This window comes from Amblyraja radiata, chromosome 27, assembly GCF_010909765.2.
Source record: "Amblyraja radiata isolate CabotCenter1 chromosome 27, sAmbRad1.1.pri, whole genome shotgun sequence".
Classification (NCBI taxonomy): Eukaryota; Metazoa; Chordata; class Chondrichthyes; order Rajiformes; family Rajidae; genus Amblyraja; species Amblyraja radiata.
The window spans coordinates 1,313,606-1,330,527 of NC_045982.1; the positions used below are offsets into that span (position 1 = coordinate 1,313,606).

The 16,922-nt window shown below is 47.7% G+C and overlaps 1 protein-coding gene across 4 annotated transcripts in view; it reads left to right on the top strand.

The window, feature by feature from the left end:
• ahdc1 (AT-hook DNA binding motif containing 1) overlaps positions 1-16,922 on the top strand; it is a 160,551-nt gene that overhangs the window by 59,830 nt on the left and 83,799 nt on the right. For 3 of the 4 annotated variants that reach the window (XR_004415907.1, XM_033044858.1, XM_033044861.1), the window contains exon 1: positions 13,288-13,897. The exons of the other annotated variant lie outside the window; for it this stretch is intronic. The gene's annotated coding sequence lies outside the window, so the exon portion shown is untranslated. Of the gene's footprint in view, positions 1-13,287; positions 13,898-16,922 lie in introns of those variants that run through there. 4 annotated transcript variants of the gene reach the window in all.

The window sequence follows — 16,922 nt, forward strand, 5'->3', positions numbered from 1 at the left end:
AGAGACATGAAGAATGTTCACCATGTTCTACAAGCTGCATTTCATAAAAACATACACAGGAAGATGACTGGCTTAATTTCAGCCAAAAATTCCCTTGACTTGTACTTTTTTGGGGGGTTTTGGTCCTTTGAAGTCTGGGGAAAATTTGCAAAATAGTCGGATTAATGGGAATTAAATTCTCAAATGTTTTATGGTTAGTGGGTGGCACGGTGGCGTAGCGGGTAGAGCTGCTGCCTCACAGCGCCGGAGACCAGGGTTAGATCCTGACTACGGGTGCTGTCTGTGTGGAGTTTGTACGTTCTCCCCGTGACCTGCGTGGGTTTTCTCCGGGAGCTCTGGTTTCCTCCCACACTCCAAAGACGTGCAGGTTTGTCGGTTATTTGGCTTTGGTATAAATGTAAATTGTCCCTAGTGTGTGTAGGTGGGTGGGAGATTGCAACCTTCACGTGGAGGGTTATGGTATGAGTGCATGCAGGTGGGACTAAGGGAAAAAAATTGTTCGGCGCGGACTTGTAGGGCCGAGATGGCCTGTTTCCGTGCTGTAATTGTTATATGGTTATATGGTGGTCCACCTTGTTTCGACTCATGCAATCAACCCGAAGTGCACAAACAATTAGATCAAGTAGCACAAGTTGACCCACAACTTTAGGCTGTGCACGCCACACGCAGCATGTAGAAGAAGTGTGTGTGTAGGATAGTGTTAGTGTGCGGGGATTGCTGGTCGGTGCGGACCAGATGGGCCGAAGGGCCTGTTTCCGCGCTGTATCTCTGTACTAAACGAAACTCAACTCATTTCTTTGCAGAGTGGACTACTGTTTGGCAAATCCATGAACAGTGGACAAGGATGCCAAGTTATAATGTCACATTACAATCAGGGATGGGTCCCAGGCCTAGGGCTGTGTTTCCACAGGCTACACTATTGCAAGGTGTAGGAAGGAAGTGCAGGTGCTGGTTTAAACCAATTTTAGTTAATTAAGTTATGCCATCGGATGGAAGTTGCAAACCAAATCCCATTGTGCAATGACAATAAAATATATTATTCTTATTCTTATTATTGGCTGAAGGGCGGGATTGTGGCTTGCAGCTTTCTAGTGACCATAACACTTGTATATACAAAGCATTTACAGTATATGTCACTTTATAGCTATGCAGCAGTTTGTGTTTGCCGTGTAGACAATTATTAATTACATACCAGGAAATAAAGTAACTTCAGGTGGTTTCATTGTTCATGATATAAAAACCCGACGTTAGTTCCCAGTTCTGTTGGTTACTGAGGTCTGGTGTTTTTGTTTTCCGGCTCGGGCAGTTCAGTTTGAGTTCAGTTTGGTTTATTGTCACGTGTACCGAGGTACAGTGAAAAGCTTCTGTTGCGCGCTAACCAGTCAGCGGAAAGACAACACATGATTACAATCGAGCCGTCCACAGTGTACAGATACATGATAAAGGGAATAACGTTTAGTGCAAGGTAATGCCTGATCAAAGATAGCCATCATCTCGAACCAGGGTCAGGGTGAGAGGTCTATTGTTGCTCCAGACACATGTACTCCTATCAGATGGGCGATACCGTTGCTGCTTCACAGCGTCAGAGACCCGGGTTCAATCCCGACTACGGGCGCTGTCTGTACGGAGTTTGTACGTTCTCCCCATGACCTGCGTGGGTTTTCTCCAGGAGCTCCGGTTTCCTCCCGCACTCCAAAGACAAACAGATTTGTAGGTTAATTGGCTTGGTGTAAATGTAAATTGTCCCTGGTGTGTGTAAGGCAGTTTGTGTGCGGGGGATCGCTGGTCGGCACGGACTCGGTGGGCCGAAGGGCCTGTTTCTGCGCTGTATCTCTAAACTAAACAATGCACAGAACATTTGCAGGGTCCGTATGGTAGAATATTGACACATATAAGATTATTAAGGGTTTGGACACACTAGAGGCAGGAAACATGTTCCCGATGTTGGGGGAGTCCAGAACCAGGGGCCACTGTTTAAGAATAAGGGGTAAGCCATTTAGAATGGAGATGATGAAACACGTTTTCTCACAGAGAGTGGTGACTGTGGATTTCTCTGCCTCAGAGGCCGATTCTCTGGATACTTTCAAGAGAGAGCTAGATAGGGCTCTTAAAGATAGCGGAGTCAGGGGATATGGGGAGAAGGCAGGAACGGGATACTGATTGTGGATGATCAGCCATGATCACATTGAATGGCAGTGCTGGCTCGAAGGGCCGAATGGCCTACTCCTGCACCTATTGTCTATTGTCTATTGTAACCGGAGCACCCGCAGAAAACCCACGCGGTCACGGGGAGAACGTACAGACTTTGTACAGACCGAGGTCAGGGTTGAACCCGGGTCTGTAACGCTGTAGGCAGCAACTCTACCGCTGCGCCCTGAAGTTCTCCAGCATTTTGTATTGTTTTTGCTCAACATCTCAATGGTTTTGAAGATGATGGCATGCAGTTGATAACTAGATGCACCTGGATTGCAAGGGATTGGTCAGAGGATGAGTGAAGCATTATTTGGCCAATGGTCACCCTTGTCTGTGGGGGACCCAGTGGTGGGAGAAGCAACGTGGGGGGGGGGGGGGGGTGAACAATGGGGGGCCTGGCGTGGGATATTATGTAACTCTGCCCGCGCCCTTTGTGTGGTGACTATTTGCATACCGTGGCTGTGCAAAACAACAAATATCACCGTGACAATAAAGATTCATTCATTCATTGTTTCATTCCATCTCTCCCTCCCCTGGTCCACATCAGGGGCATCCTCGTTATATTGATACCGTCTTCCACGCCCTGAAACCAATCTTGCCTTTGCCTTTCAAAAGTGGCTTTGCCAAGTTATTGAGGTCCATCAGGAACCGAGCTACGAACATTAGGAAGCGACTTCCAATTTGGCCGGGAGTCAACGGAGACTGAAATCACGTGTAGGAAGGAACTGCAGATGCTGGTTTAAACCAAAGATAGACACAAAATGCTGGAGTAACTCAGCGGGACAGGCAGCGGTTCTGGAGAGAAGGAATGAGCGACGTTTCGGGTCGAGACCCTTCTTCAGTCTGATGAAAGGTCACCCATTCCTTCTCTCCAGAGATGCTGCCTGTCCCACTGAGTTACTCCAGCTTTTTGTGTCTCTCTTCGTGCCTTAAAACATATCCACTGACTTGGCCTCCGCAGCCGTCTGTGGCAATGAATTCCATAGATTCACCACCCTCTGGCTAAGGAGTGATGTCATGGTTTTATGAAGCATTTTACAATACAGCTGCTGGAAAATAAAACTAATGCCGGGATTAAGTGCACTGATTACATGCAGGCTTGTGGAAGCTGGAGGTGTGAGGTGTGTGAGCCAGCTGGCAGATGTGAAGCGTGCAGAATAAGCCTGGGCTTGATGTGATTGGGGTTCAATCATCTTGTTGTTTCTTGGTTTAATACCACATTGAAACGTTACGTACCCATGTTGTGTTTCACAGCTGTCAGTGTAGTTCACTGCGTTCTCCCCTCCATCCTTACACAGGTACCCCCCCCCCCCCCTCTCCCTGGCCCATGTAGTCAGTCACAGTGTCTCCTCTGCCACCATCCATAGACCACCGTCCATTCACCCCCAAACCCCAAACCTCTTTATTGATTTATTTCTGATGTTCCCTTGCCTGTCACCCAGTCCTGCTTCTGTGTTCATATATTTAAAGTGTATATATATGTATGTATTATATATTATACTATATATTCCCGCTGGACATATACAGGAAGAGATGTATCAGCAGAGCCATCTCCATCATCAAAGACCCCTACCACCCATCGCATCACATATTCTCCATCCTGCCGTCTGGGAAGAGGAACAGGAGCATTAGCTGCAAAACCAGCAGGATGCTCCTCAGCTTCTTCCCGCAGGCTATAAGACTGACAAACGGACTTTGTCCCCTGCCAAAGTATCGCGCACCAACCACCAACCTGGACAGAGCCACTGTCGTGCCGCTGCCGATCGGAACGCCTGTTGATGTTTAGTAGAGAGTAGAGTGTTTAATTTGTTCATGATATATGTATTTTTATTTCTATTTATTTTTTACTGCACACTGAATGGACACTGGTTGAGCAACATTTTTTTGTTTCCTCTGGGTATGTGAGTACTCAGGAAAATGACAATAAAGATATACTACTATACTACTATATGTGTGTGTGTGTGTGTGTGTGTATATATGTGTGTGTATATATATGTATATATGTGTGTATATATATGTATATATGTGTATGTATATATGTATGTATATATGTATGTATATATGTGTGTATATGTATGTATATATGTATGTATATATGTGTGTATATGCATGTATATATGTGTGTATATGTATGTATATATGTGTGTATATATGTGTGTGTATGTGTGTATATATATGTGTATATATATATGTGTATGTATGTGTGTATATATGTGTATATATATGTGTATATATATGTGTGTATATATGTGTGTATGTATGTGTGTATATATGTGTGTATATATATGTGTATATATATATGTGTATATATGTGTGTATATATGTGTGTATGTATGTGTGTATATATGTGTATATATATATGTGTCTGTATGTGTGTATGTATGTGTGTATATATGTGTGTATATATGTGTGTATATATGTGTGTATATATATGTGTATATATGTGTGTATATATGTGTGTATGTATGTGTGTATATATATGTGTATATATGTGTGTATATATGTGTGTATGTATGTGTGTATATATGTGTGTATATATATGTGTATATATATATGTGTATATATGTGTGTATATATGTGTGTATGTATGTGTGTATATATGTGTATATATATATGTGTATATATGTGTGTATATATGTGTGTATATATATGTGTATATATGTGTGTATATATGTGTGTATGTATGTGTGTATATATGTGTGTATATATATGTGTATATATATATGTGTATGTATATATACATATACATGTAAGAAAGAACTGCAGAAACTGGTTTAAATCGAAGGTAGACACAAAATGCTGGAGTAACTCAGCGGGGTGAAGCAGCATCTCTGGAGAGAAGGAATGGGCGACATTTCGGGTGGAGATCCTTCTTCAGAATATATATATATATATTCGGCCCATCCAGTCTACTCTGCCATTCAATCATGGCTGATCAATCTCTCCCTCGCAAACTCATTCTCCTGCCTTCTCCCCGTAACCCCTGACACTCGCACTGATCAAGCATCTATCAATCTATCTCTGCCTTAAAAATACCCATTAACCAAGACAGTGGCAATGATATGTTTATATGTGTATATATTTTGAAATATTATATATATATATATATATATATAGACCAATCAAACAAAAATAATAGTGAAAAGACTAAACCAAATATCCAGGTCTGTGTAGTTTGGGGCTTATTTGGAAGTTGTGGTGTTCAAGATGTTATTTTTTGGTTGTTGGGAAGAAGCTGTTCCTGACGTTACAGTTTGCCTTCTTCCCGATGGTAGCAGCGTGGCCAGGGTGGTGTGGGTCTCTGGTGATGCTGGCTGCCTTTTTGAGGCAGCGCCTCCTGTAGATCCCTTCGATGGTGGGGAAACTTATCAGCCATGATGAATGGCCTAATTCTGCTCCCATGTCTCATGGTCTAACTCGTTTGCACTTTGATCCCTTAACATGATGTTTCAAATGAAGCTTAGCCCTTGTATATCTATCTGCCTGTGTCTCGGTGTGCCATAGTGTTGGACTTAATGTGTAGGAAGGAACTGCAGATGCTGGTTTACACAGAAGATAGACACAAAGTGCTGGAGTAACTCAGCATCTCTGGGGAGAAGGAATAGGCACACTAACACTACCCTACACACACTAGGAACAATTTACATTTATACCAAGCCAATTAACCTACAAACCTGCGCGTCTTTGGAGTGTGGGAGGAAACCGAAGATCTTGGAGCAAACCCATGCAGGTCACGGGGAGAACGTGCAAACTCCGTACAGACAGCACCCGTAGTCAGGATGGAACCCGGGTCTCTGGCGCTGTGAGGCAGCAAGTCTACCGCTGTGCCATCGTGCCACCCTAACTGTTCAGCTTCATTCTCCTTTTCCGCCTGTACCACTGTTGTTTTGTGCTATCTGCCTACTTGCTGGCTGGCTTGACAGTGGGCAGGTTTCCCAGTTGTCACACATGGCTACCAAGAGAAGCACTTGATTGAAAAGCCTTCTCACCATCTGGCGGGTGGCTCAGCATCCCAAAAATGTTTGGAGAAGAAATGGAACCTGGTTCTGAACACGGTGGCGCAGCGGGTAGAGCTGCTGCCTCACAGCGCCAGAGACCCGGGTTACATCCTGACTCCCGGCTGCTGTCAGTGTGGAGTTTGCAAGTTCTCCCCGTGACCTGCGTGGGTTTTCTCCGGGTGCTCCTGTTTCCTCCCGCACTCCAAAGACGTGCAGGTTTGTAGGTTAATTGGCTTGGGTATAAATGTAAATTGTCCCTAGTGTGTGTAGGATAGTGTTAGTGTGCGGGGATCGTTGGTCGGCACGGACTCGATGGGCCGAAGGGCCTGTTGCCGCGCCATATCTCTAATGTCCCTTCTTACATTCCCAATGATTTTGCGCAACAATTGCGAGAACGTTTTCCTGTATTTTTCCCTTTATTCTACATATTGTACATGAGTTTGGCTTGATTGTATTTATGTATAATGTCATCTGATTTGATTGGAAATAATGTGAAACAAAGCTTGTCACTGTACCTCTGTGACACACTTGCCAACAATACACCTAAACCTAGAACTGAGACAAAGTGCTGGAGTAACTCAGCGGGTCAGGCAGCATCTGTGGAGAACATGGATAGGTGACGTTTCACAGAGTGCTGGAGTAACTCAGCGGGTCAGGCAGCATCTGTGGAGAACATGGATAGGTGACGTTTCACAGAGTGCTGGAGTAACTCAGTGGGTCAGGCAGCATCTGTGGAGAACATGGATAGGTGACGTTTCACAGAGATGCTGGAGTAACTCAGCGGGTCAGGCAGCATCTGTGGAGAACATGGATAGGTGACGTTTCACAGAGTGCTGGAGTAACTCAGCGGGTCAGGCAGCATCTGTGGGGGACATGGAGAGGTGACGTTTTGAGTCGGGACATTTCTTCAGCCTGTCCATTCCCTCCGCCATAGATAGATGCTGGCTGACTTGTAGAGCTCCTCCAGCATTGAGGTTTTTGCTCAGGATTCCAGCATCTGCACCGTCTCGTGTCTCCGAAATATCACGATGTCTCATTTCGTCTGAAATATTAAGATGTGTGTCGGAAGGAACTGCAGATGCTGGTTTACACCGAAGATAGACACAAAGTGCTGGAGTAACTCAGCGGGGACGGGCAGCGTCTCTGGAGAGAAGGAATGGGTGATGTTTCGGGTCGAGACCCTTCTTCAGACTGAGAGTCAGGGGAGAGGGAGATTAGAGATATGGAAGGGTGGGGCGTGAAAACGAGAGATCAAAGGGCATGAAGTTCAAACAAAATGGGGGAAAGATCATTGTTAGCTCGGGGAAGTGGACAACGAGGCAGGCAAAGTAAATTTTAATCAGGAGGATTGGCGGGATATGGGGGGCCAAACACAAGTAAATGAGACTAGCTTAGATGAGGCATCTTGGTCACCAGGGTCATGTTGGGCCGAAGGGCCTGTTTCTGTGTTGTGGGACCCCATAACTCTAAGTTCCTTGGGGGCAAAATCCAGTTGATGCTTGTCTAGAGGTGTGGGGGGGGGGGGGGGGCGGTACAGTTGCTTGCGCACGGCGCCAGGGACCCGGGTTCCATCCTGACTAAGTGGCGCTGTCTGTACGGAGTTTGTACGTTCTCCCCGTGACCGTCGGTTTTCACTGGGTTGCTCCGGTTTCCTCCCAATATTAATATTAAGGTGGTTATTATGGTCTGAAAAATGAAGATGGCTAAGCATTGAAGAAAATAACAGCGGAAGTAAGAATCCACATGATATAAGCGGGGTGAGATGAGTTTTGCAGCTTAATCTTAAGTTGCTTTGACTTGAAAGGGGTCCAGCAAGGAACAAAGTATAGAGATGCTCGCAGGAATTTACTGGAAGTAGCAGCGGGCATGGTGATGCAGCGGTAGAGTTGCTGCCTTTACAGCGCTCACAGCGCCAGAGACCCGGGTTCGATCCCGACTACGGGTGCTGTCTGTATGGAGTTTGCACGTTCTCCCCGTGATCTGCGTGGGGTTTTCTCCTAGATCTTCGGTTTCCACCCACAATCATAGAAACATATAAAATAGGTGCAGGAGTAGGCCATTCGGCCCTTCGAGCCTGCACCGCCATTCAATATGATCATAGCTGATCATCCAACTCAGTATCCTGTACCTGCCTTCTCTCCATACCCCCTGATCCCTTTAGCCACAAGGGCCACATCTAACTCCCTCTTAAATATAGCCAATGAACTGGCCTCAACTACCTTCTGTGGCAGAGAATTCCACAGATTCACCACTCTCTGTGTGAAAAATGTTTTCCTCATCTCGGTCCTAAAAGATTTCCCCCTTATCCTTAAACTGTGACCCCTTGTTCTGGACTTCCCCAACATCGGGAACAATCTTCCTGCATCTGGCCTGTCCAACCCCTTAAGAATTTTGTAAGTTTCTATAAGATCCCCCCTCAATCTTCTAAATTCTAGCGAGTACAAGCCGAGTCTATCCAGTCTTTCTTCATATGAAAGTCCTGACATCCCAGGACGTGCAGGTTTGTAGGCTAATTGGCTTCGGTAAAGATTGTAAATTGTCCCCCAGTATGTGTGTAGGGTAGTGTTAGTGTGCGGCGATCGCTGGTTGACGTGGACTTGTGGGCCGAAGGGCCTGTTTCCGTGCTGTATCTCTAATCGAACTAAGCTAAAAAATGCAAGCAGATCCCTGGTGTCTAAAGAATGTTGCATTTACTAAAAGAAAACTTGTCTGCAACTCTATTTGATCATTCCACCTCGGGCCATGGGTGTGTTATTCTGCCCAGGCAGGGAACTGCCAAGTCAAATCATTTCTGAGCAAATGATTTTAATACAAATTAATTTGAATTGTTTGGTGCAACAGTCGGACATCTGTCCTGATCGGCCCTCGTTTCTTCCAGCACAGTTTTTGCAGTTTATTCCTCAGGCTCATTGCCCTCTCTCTCTACACGTACTTCAGAAGCTCGCAGGTCATAGGAGCAGAATTAGGCCATTCGGCCCATCGAGTCTACTCCAACATTCAATCATGGCTGATCTATCCCTCCCTCTCAACCCCATTCTCCTGCGTTCTCCCCATAACTGTGAGGGTGGTGAATCTGTGGAATCCTTTGCCTCAGAAAGCCCTGGAGGCCAAGTCAATGGAAGGTAGACAAAAATGCTGGAGAAACTCAGCGGGTGCAGCAGCATCTATGGAGCGAAGGAAATAGGCAACGTTTCGGGACGAAACCCTTGAAGGAAATAGGCAACGTTTCGGGCCGAAACCCGGAAGGGTTTCGTCCCGAAACGTTGCCTATTTCCTTCGCTCCAATGATGCTGCTGCACCCGCTGAGTTTCTCCAGCATTTTTGTCTACCTTCGATTTTCCAGCATCTTTCCAGCAGTTCCTTCTTAAATGCCAAGTCAATGGATATTTTTAAGCCAGAGATAGATAATTAATACAGATGTCAGAGGTTATGGGGGGAAGGCAGGAGAATGGGGTTAAGAGGGAGAGATAGATCAGCCATGATTGAATGGCGGAGTAGTTTTGATGGGCCGAATGGCCTAATTCTGCTCCTATCACTTATGAACATGAACTTATGAACCTTTTTACACTCCTACTAATCAAGAATCTATCAGTCTCTGCCTTAAAAATACCCAATGACTTGGCTTCCACCCCTGTATCTAGTGGCCCTACAAGGAGGTAGTTGAGGCCACACAGAGAGTGGTGAATCTGTGGAATTCTCTGCCACAGAAGGTAGTTGAGGCCACAGTTCATTGGCTATATTTAAGAGGGAGTTAGATGTGGCCCTTGCAGCTAAAGGGATGAGGGGGTATGGAGAGAAGGCAGGTACAGGATACTGAGTTGGATGATCAGCCATGATCATATTGAATGGCGGTGCAGGCTCGAAGGGCCGAATGGCCTCCTCCTGCACCTATTTTCTATGTTTCTATGTAGGGACTAACAACATTTCAAACACCATTTGGTATATGGATAGTAAAGGTATAGAGGGATATGGACCAACCGCAGAGAGGTTGGACTAGCCTTGGTTGCCACGGGCCAGCTCTGTGACTGACACTCCAGAGAGGAACATGAGGGGCTGAGAGTGTGGTGGGTATTTGGTGCAAGCTGCCAGAGGAAGTAGTTCAGGCAGGCACTATAACAGCCTTTAAGTGACACTTGGACAGATACATGTGTATGAAGGAACTGCAGATGCTGGTTTAAACCGAAGACAGATGGACACAGAATGCTGGAGTAACTCAGCGGGACAGGCAGCATCTCTGGAGAGAAGGAATGTGTCTCGACCCGAAACGTCACCTATTCCTTCGCTCCATAGATGCTGCCTCACCCGCTGAGTTTCTCCAGCATTTTTATCTACATTCATTTGTTCTATATATCTCCTTATCACTGTTAATATCTCCCCTCTTACTCTCAGTCTCAAGAAGGGTCTCGACCTGGAACGTCACCCATTCCTTCTCTCCACAGATGCTGCCTGTCTGTCCCGCTGAGTTACTCCAGCTTTTTGTGTCTGTGGGCAGGTACATGGATAGGACAGGTTTAGAGGGATATGGGCCACATGTAGGCAGGTGGGACAGGTGTAGATGGGGCATGTTGGTGGGTGTGGGCAGGTTGGGCCAGAGGGTGATGGTAGTGTATATTTATTGCATTACCGGGCCTGTAAAGCGGCAGGAAGTAAGAATGTAATTGTTGCATTGCCTGTGCATACGACACTGATAACCGCTTGTGTGGATGTTTGAGAGCACAAGGGTCCACCTGGTGTCACAACCTATAACAGCAACAGTTTCATTAAAATAGAATATTTCCAGTTTGTGATTACGAAATTGAGAAAATCCCTGACTCTGAAGCACACGGTGGTGCAGCGGGTAGTACTGCTGCCTCACAGCGTACCATCCCGGCTACAGGTGCTGTCTGTACGGAGTTTGTACGTTCTCCCCGTCCCTAGTCTGTGCGGGATAGTGTTAGTGTGCGGGGATCGCTGGTCGGCACGGACTCGGTGGGCCGAAGGGCCTGTTTCCACGATCTATCTCTAAACCAAAGAATGGTCTCGACCCGAAACGTCGCCCATTCCTTCTCTCCGGAGATGCTGCCTGTCTGTCCCGCTGAGTTACTCCAGCATTTTGTGTCTACCTGAACTAAACACGGTGCCCAGGCCTTGTGGACACGGCAAAGACGCAAGCCTTCTTTCTGTCTGCAACAACTGCATTGATTTTGTTCATTCCAGTAAATCTGTTACCTGTCCCAACAAGTCTCCAATCCTTCCCCCCCCCCGACCCTCCCATTGCAAGCCTTTCCGGATCAGCATTGATGGAAGATACTGCCTGCAGGCGTTGGCTTTTATGAATCCCTGGCTGCACTAATTGCCAACTACCGCACATTTCTGTAAATTACCGGCCCCTGACTACTCCACTCGACCCCTCGAGGGTGGCAAAATACATCAGCCTCTGACTTCTCCAATTTCAGGTAGTCCCTTGCTTTCTCCCTCCTTCCCCTCCCCTTCCCAGCTCTCCCACAGCCCACTGTCTCCGCCTCTTCCTTTCTTCCCCCCCCCCCCCACCACATCAGTAACTCAGCGGGACAGGCAGCATCTCTGGACAGAAGGGATGGGTGACGTTTCGGGTCGAGACCCTTCCTCAGACGTCGCCTCCAGAGATGCTGCCTCACCCGCTGAGTTACTCCAGCATTTGTGTCTGTCTCTGCTGAGGACATTGTCGGAGAGAGGACGGTCAGGGGAGATGGTGACAACTTGACCGCAATGGCCTCTCCTCCCTGTGGCCGGTGATAGGTTCATAAGTGATAGGAGCAGAATTAGGCCATTCAGCCCATCGAGTTTACTCCGCCATTCATGGCTGATCTATCTCTCCCTCCTAACCCCATTCTCCTGCCTTCTCCCCATAACCCCCGACCCCACACCCGTACTGATTTCAAAGATGCGTTGTGTAAACAGGCCCTTCGGCCCACCGAGTCCATGTAGACCAGCGATCACTCCCTTCTCACTAGTTCTATCCTACGCACTCGGGACATTTTTATAGAGGCCCATTAACCCACCATAACCCCTGAGGAGGATCCAGAAGACCAGCGACAGAGACCACATCACAAACGAGGAGATCTAGCGGGAAACAGCAACAGAGCCTCTGAGCCAGGACATAGAGGGACGCAGGATGAAATGTACTCTGAATGTCGCCAGAACGCACACCTAAGACATGGCAACCTGTGGGAAGAAGGATATGAGGCCGACCAGAACTCACATGGAGGCCAACATTCCGGAAGGATTTGGAAGGCCGGGACGCTAACCTATCGAGGGTGGAGGACGTTGCACATGACCGAACAGAACGGCCAAAGCTCGCTGCCCAACGCACTCAACAGTGTGGCAGGAACTCAGTCGAAGTCTAACGTGACCCCTGACACCCGTACTCATCAGGAATCTTGCCAATCTCCGCCTTAAAATATACCCATTGACTTCCCTTGCAGCCCCCCCATCTGTTGCTACAGCCTCCAGCAAAGTCTGGCCGAAAATATCAGCTTCAGTTTAATTTAGTTTAACCACAAGAAAATTACAAAAAATAGCATCATCAGTAATGGCTTGTGGGTGTGTTTGTGGATATGGGTGTGTGTGTGGGGTGGGAGGGGGCTGTGTGTGTTTGTTTGTGTGGGGGTGTGTGTGGGGGTGGGTAGGAATGCGTGTGTGTGGGTGTGTATTTGTGTGTGTGTGTATTTGTGTGTGTGTGTGTATTTGTGTGTGTGTGTGTATTTGTGTGTGTGTGTGTGTATTTGTGTGTGTGTGTATTTGTGTGTGTGTGTGTATTTGTGTGTGTGTGTGTGTGTATTTGTGTGTGTCTTTGTGTGTGTGTGTATTTGTGTGTGTGTGTGTATTTGTGTGTGTGTGTGTGTGTATTTGTGTGTGTATTTGTGTGTGTGTGTGTGTATTTGTGTGTGTGTGTATTTGTGTGTGTGTGTATTTGTGTGTGTGTGTGTGTGTATTTGTGTGTGTGTGTGTGTGTATTTGTGTGTGTGTGTGTGTGTATTTGTGTGTGTGTGTGTGTGTATTTGTGTGTGTGTGTGTGTGTGTGTGTGTGTGTGTGTGTGTGTGTGTGTGTGTGTGTGTGTGTGTGTGTGTGTGTGTGTGTGTGTTGGTTTGTGGCGGGGCTTGGTGCAAAGTTCAATAAGCAGACTGCACTATATTGGCAGTGAGTATTGGGGGGTTTAAGCTGGGCGAATGCTTGATATGCTACAGTCTCTCTCTCTCTCTCTCTCTTCTCTGTCTCTCTCCAGTTTTACTGACCTATTTCCATTTGCAACGCCAATAGTATCTTAGCAACTGCTGCAGTCCCCGTAGGAGAAAAAAAACCCAGGCAGGCAGGCAGTCAGGCGGGCGGGCGGGCGGGCGGGCTGTGTACATATGCGGTGAATATACAGCCGAGCCGTGGATCAAGGTTACTGGTTGTACTGTCGGGGCCCGGCTCCGCTGATGTTCACAGCGTTTGGTGAACGGGAGCCCACGTCGTGCTGGTGATCTGTCAGGAGCAGAGGCAGGGTCTCTAGTATATATACGCCATGCCTCCCCGCGGTCAGGGCCATCTCGCTGGGTGCCGGACAGTCGCCAGCCCAGACCCGTGTTGAGCAGTCACTGGAGTGTACTGACGGGAGGGGAATGGGCGGTCCAGCCCAGCCCAGCCCACACCAGACTGACCCTTGCTGCCAGCTCCTGCTCTCTGTACTCTGATCATGCTGACGGTAAGGTCTGTGGAGGGGTGGGCTGGGGGGGGGTGTAACTGGGTGCCTGTTCCCCAACACTCACAGCTCCCCAGGCAAGAGCGAAGATGCCTCGGCGGCCGGCCTGTGTGTGTGTGTGAGTGTGTGAGTATACATGTGTATGTATCTGTGTGTGACTGTGTTTGACTATGTGAGAATGTGTGTGTGTGTGTCTGACCCCGGGAGAGTGTGCCTGTGTGAGTGTGTCTGTGTGTGAGTGTGTGTTAGTGTATGTGTGAGTCTGCGCGTGTGTGCACATGCATGTGTGTGTGAGAGATAGTGTGTCTGAGTGTGCTGTGTACAGTATGCTTCTGTCTGTGTGAGTGTGTTAATGTGTGCGTGTGAGCGTTAGTGTGTCTCTGTGCACGTGGTTGTGTTAGTGTGCCTGTGTGAGTGAGTGTGTGCGCATGAGTGTGTGAGAGTGTGTGTGTCTGTGCGTTAGAGTATGTGTGAGTCTGCGTGTGTGTGTGTACACGTGTGTGTGTGTGTGTCCGTGTGCATGTTGATGCTGCCTCACAGATTCACTCTGTCCCAGGGGGTGTGGGAGGGGGTGGAATGCAGTGGTGTGTGTGTGGGGGGGGAAATGCAGTGGAGAGTGGGGAGGGGGTGGGGGGAATGCAGTGGTGTGTGGGGGGGGTGGATGCAGTGGTATGGGGCAGCACTTGGCTGACCTGACTGCTGTGTCGTGTTGTGATCAGCATTGATATTATATTTCTGCAAGTCGGCCTGGCTGTAAAGTGATTTTGTTTTCTTTCACATCACGAGTGGGTTTTGTGTTAATTACAGGCAGACCCTGTGTTCACTTGTGGGTCTGTCTGCGATACAGGGCCATGGTCTTGTGGGCAAGGATGCCAAGTGTCTAGGAAGGAACTGTAGATGCTGCTTTATACCAAAAATAGACATCTTTGCAAATCCTGCAATTATTCAGAAGACAGACACAAAATGCTGGAGTAACTCAGTGGGACAGGCGGCATCTCTGGAGAGAAGGAATGTGTGATGTTTCACGTCGAGACCCTTCTTCAGATCTCCCCTTTAATCTCCTGTTTTCACACCCAACCCTTCCATATCTCTAGTCTCCCTCTCCCCTGACTCACAGCCTGAAGAAGGGTCTCGACCTGAAACGCCACCCATTCCTTCTCTCCAGAGATGCTGCCTGTCCCGTTGAGTTACTCCAGCATTTTGTGTTTGTCTTCGAGGCCTCAGTGTCACCATGACCCTCTCCATCTTTCTTGTTGACACCTCCTATGCCTGTGGAAACTTTGAATCAGTCGTCGATGCAGCGGGTAGAGCTGATGCCTCGCAGCGCCAGAGGCCCGGGTTCGATCCAGACCTCGGGTGTTGTCTGTCCCTGTGACCTGCGTGGGTTTTCTCCAGGCGCTCCGGTTTCCTTCCAGATCCCAAAGACGTGTGGGTTTGTACGTTAATCGGCCCCTCTGTAAATTGCCCCTAGTGTGTGTGTGGGGAGTGGATGAGAAAATGGGATAACATAGAACTAGTGTGAATGGGTGATCGACGGTTGCATGGACTCGATGGGCCGAAGGGCCTGTTTCCGTGCTGTATCTCTAAACTAAACTAAACACTGCAGTTGCTGCTAAGTTTCAACTCAACTCTGCCTCGCATTTCCTCCTGAACATTTAACACCCACCATTGAAATATATGTGTTGGTAGGAACTGCAGATGCTGGTTTAAACCGAAGATAGACACAAAACGCTGGAGTAACTCAGCGGGACAGGCAGCGTCTCTGGAGAGAAGGAATGGGTGACGTTTCGGGGGTGAAGAAGGGTCCAAATCTGAAACATCGCCCATTCCTTCTCTCCAGAGGTTCTGCCTGTCCCGCTGAGTTACTCCAGCGTTTTTGTGTCCACCGTTGGAATATATTTTATTAGTGGGCTGTAAATTAACACTTGGAATGAGAGGAAGCTGTGTTAAAAGCTAGGGAAGGGAGGTTATGGTTTAGAAAGGGTTAAAGAATGAGAGGTAGTCTTAATGCTCTACAAATGGGTTTAGTTAAGTTGTTATTACTGCACCTATAGTTAAAGACAATCAGTCCCATTGTTTAAGTGCACCTTACTTCCTTAAGTGTGTTTCAAGAAGGCTAGATATCTCATCCCTGCTGCCAGTCTTCCCACTCGGCACCGAGATTGATCGGCAGGTTTGTTCTTGTTATTCACATTAGCAGATGACAACAACAACAATTTGCATTCACATGGTGCCCTGATCGTGGCGACACATCGCCTAGCTCAGCATCAAGCGTGGGCTGCTGCTGGCTGCTGCTGGCTGCTGCTGGCTGCTGCTGGCTGCTGCTGGCTGCTGCTGGCTGCTGCTGGCTGCTGCTGGCTGCTGCTGGCTGCTGCTGGCTGAGTTCCCCTCCCCCCCTCTTCCGTTCAAATCGTACAAACATAGAAAATTGGTGCAGGAGTAGGCCATTCGGCCCTTCGTGCCAGCACTGCCATTCAATATGATCACGGCTGATCATCCACAATCAGTACCCCGTTCCTGCTTTCTCCCCATATCGCTTGATTCCGTTAGCCCCCAGAGCTAAATCTAATGGGGCTGTCCCACTGTACGAGCTAATTCAAGAGCTCTCCCGAGTTTGCCCTGATTCGAACTCGGAGAATCACGGTAATGGCCGCTCGTCGGTACTCGGGGCTTTCATGGACATTTTTCAACATGTTGAAAAATCTTCACGAGTCTTCCCGAGCTTACCTGCCGTTAGCGTTACGAGCCGCTAAGACACGTTCCGAGCTCCGACGTACCCACTACGTACATTCTACGTGCTTACCACGAGTTTGATTTTTTTTTAAACTCGGTAGAGCTCTTGAATGAACTCGTACAGTGGGAGAGGCCCTTAACTCTCTTGAAAACATCCAGTGAATTGGCCTCCACTGCCTTCTGTGGGCGGGGCGGCGCGACTCTCGTCAGCAGCGGCCTCTGCAGTCAGTCTGCGTTTTTATTATTTTATGTCTATGTTTTTATGTAGTTTTTGTTATTTTTTGTTGGGGTATGT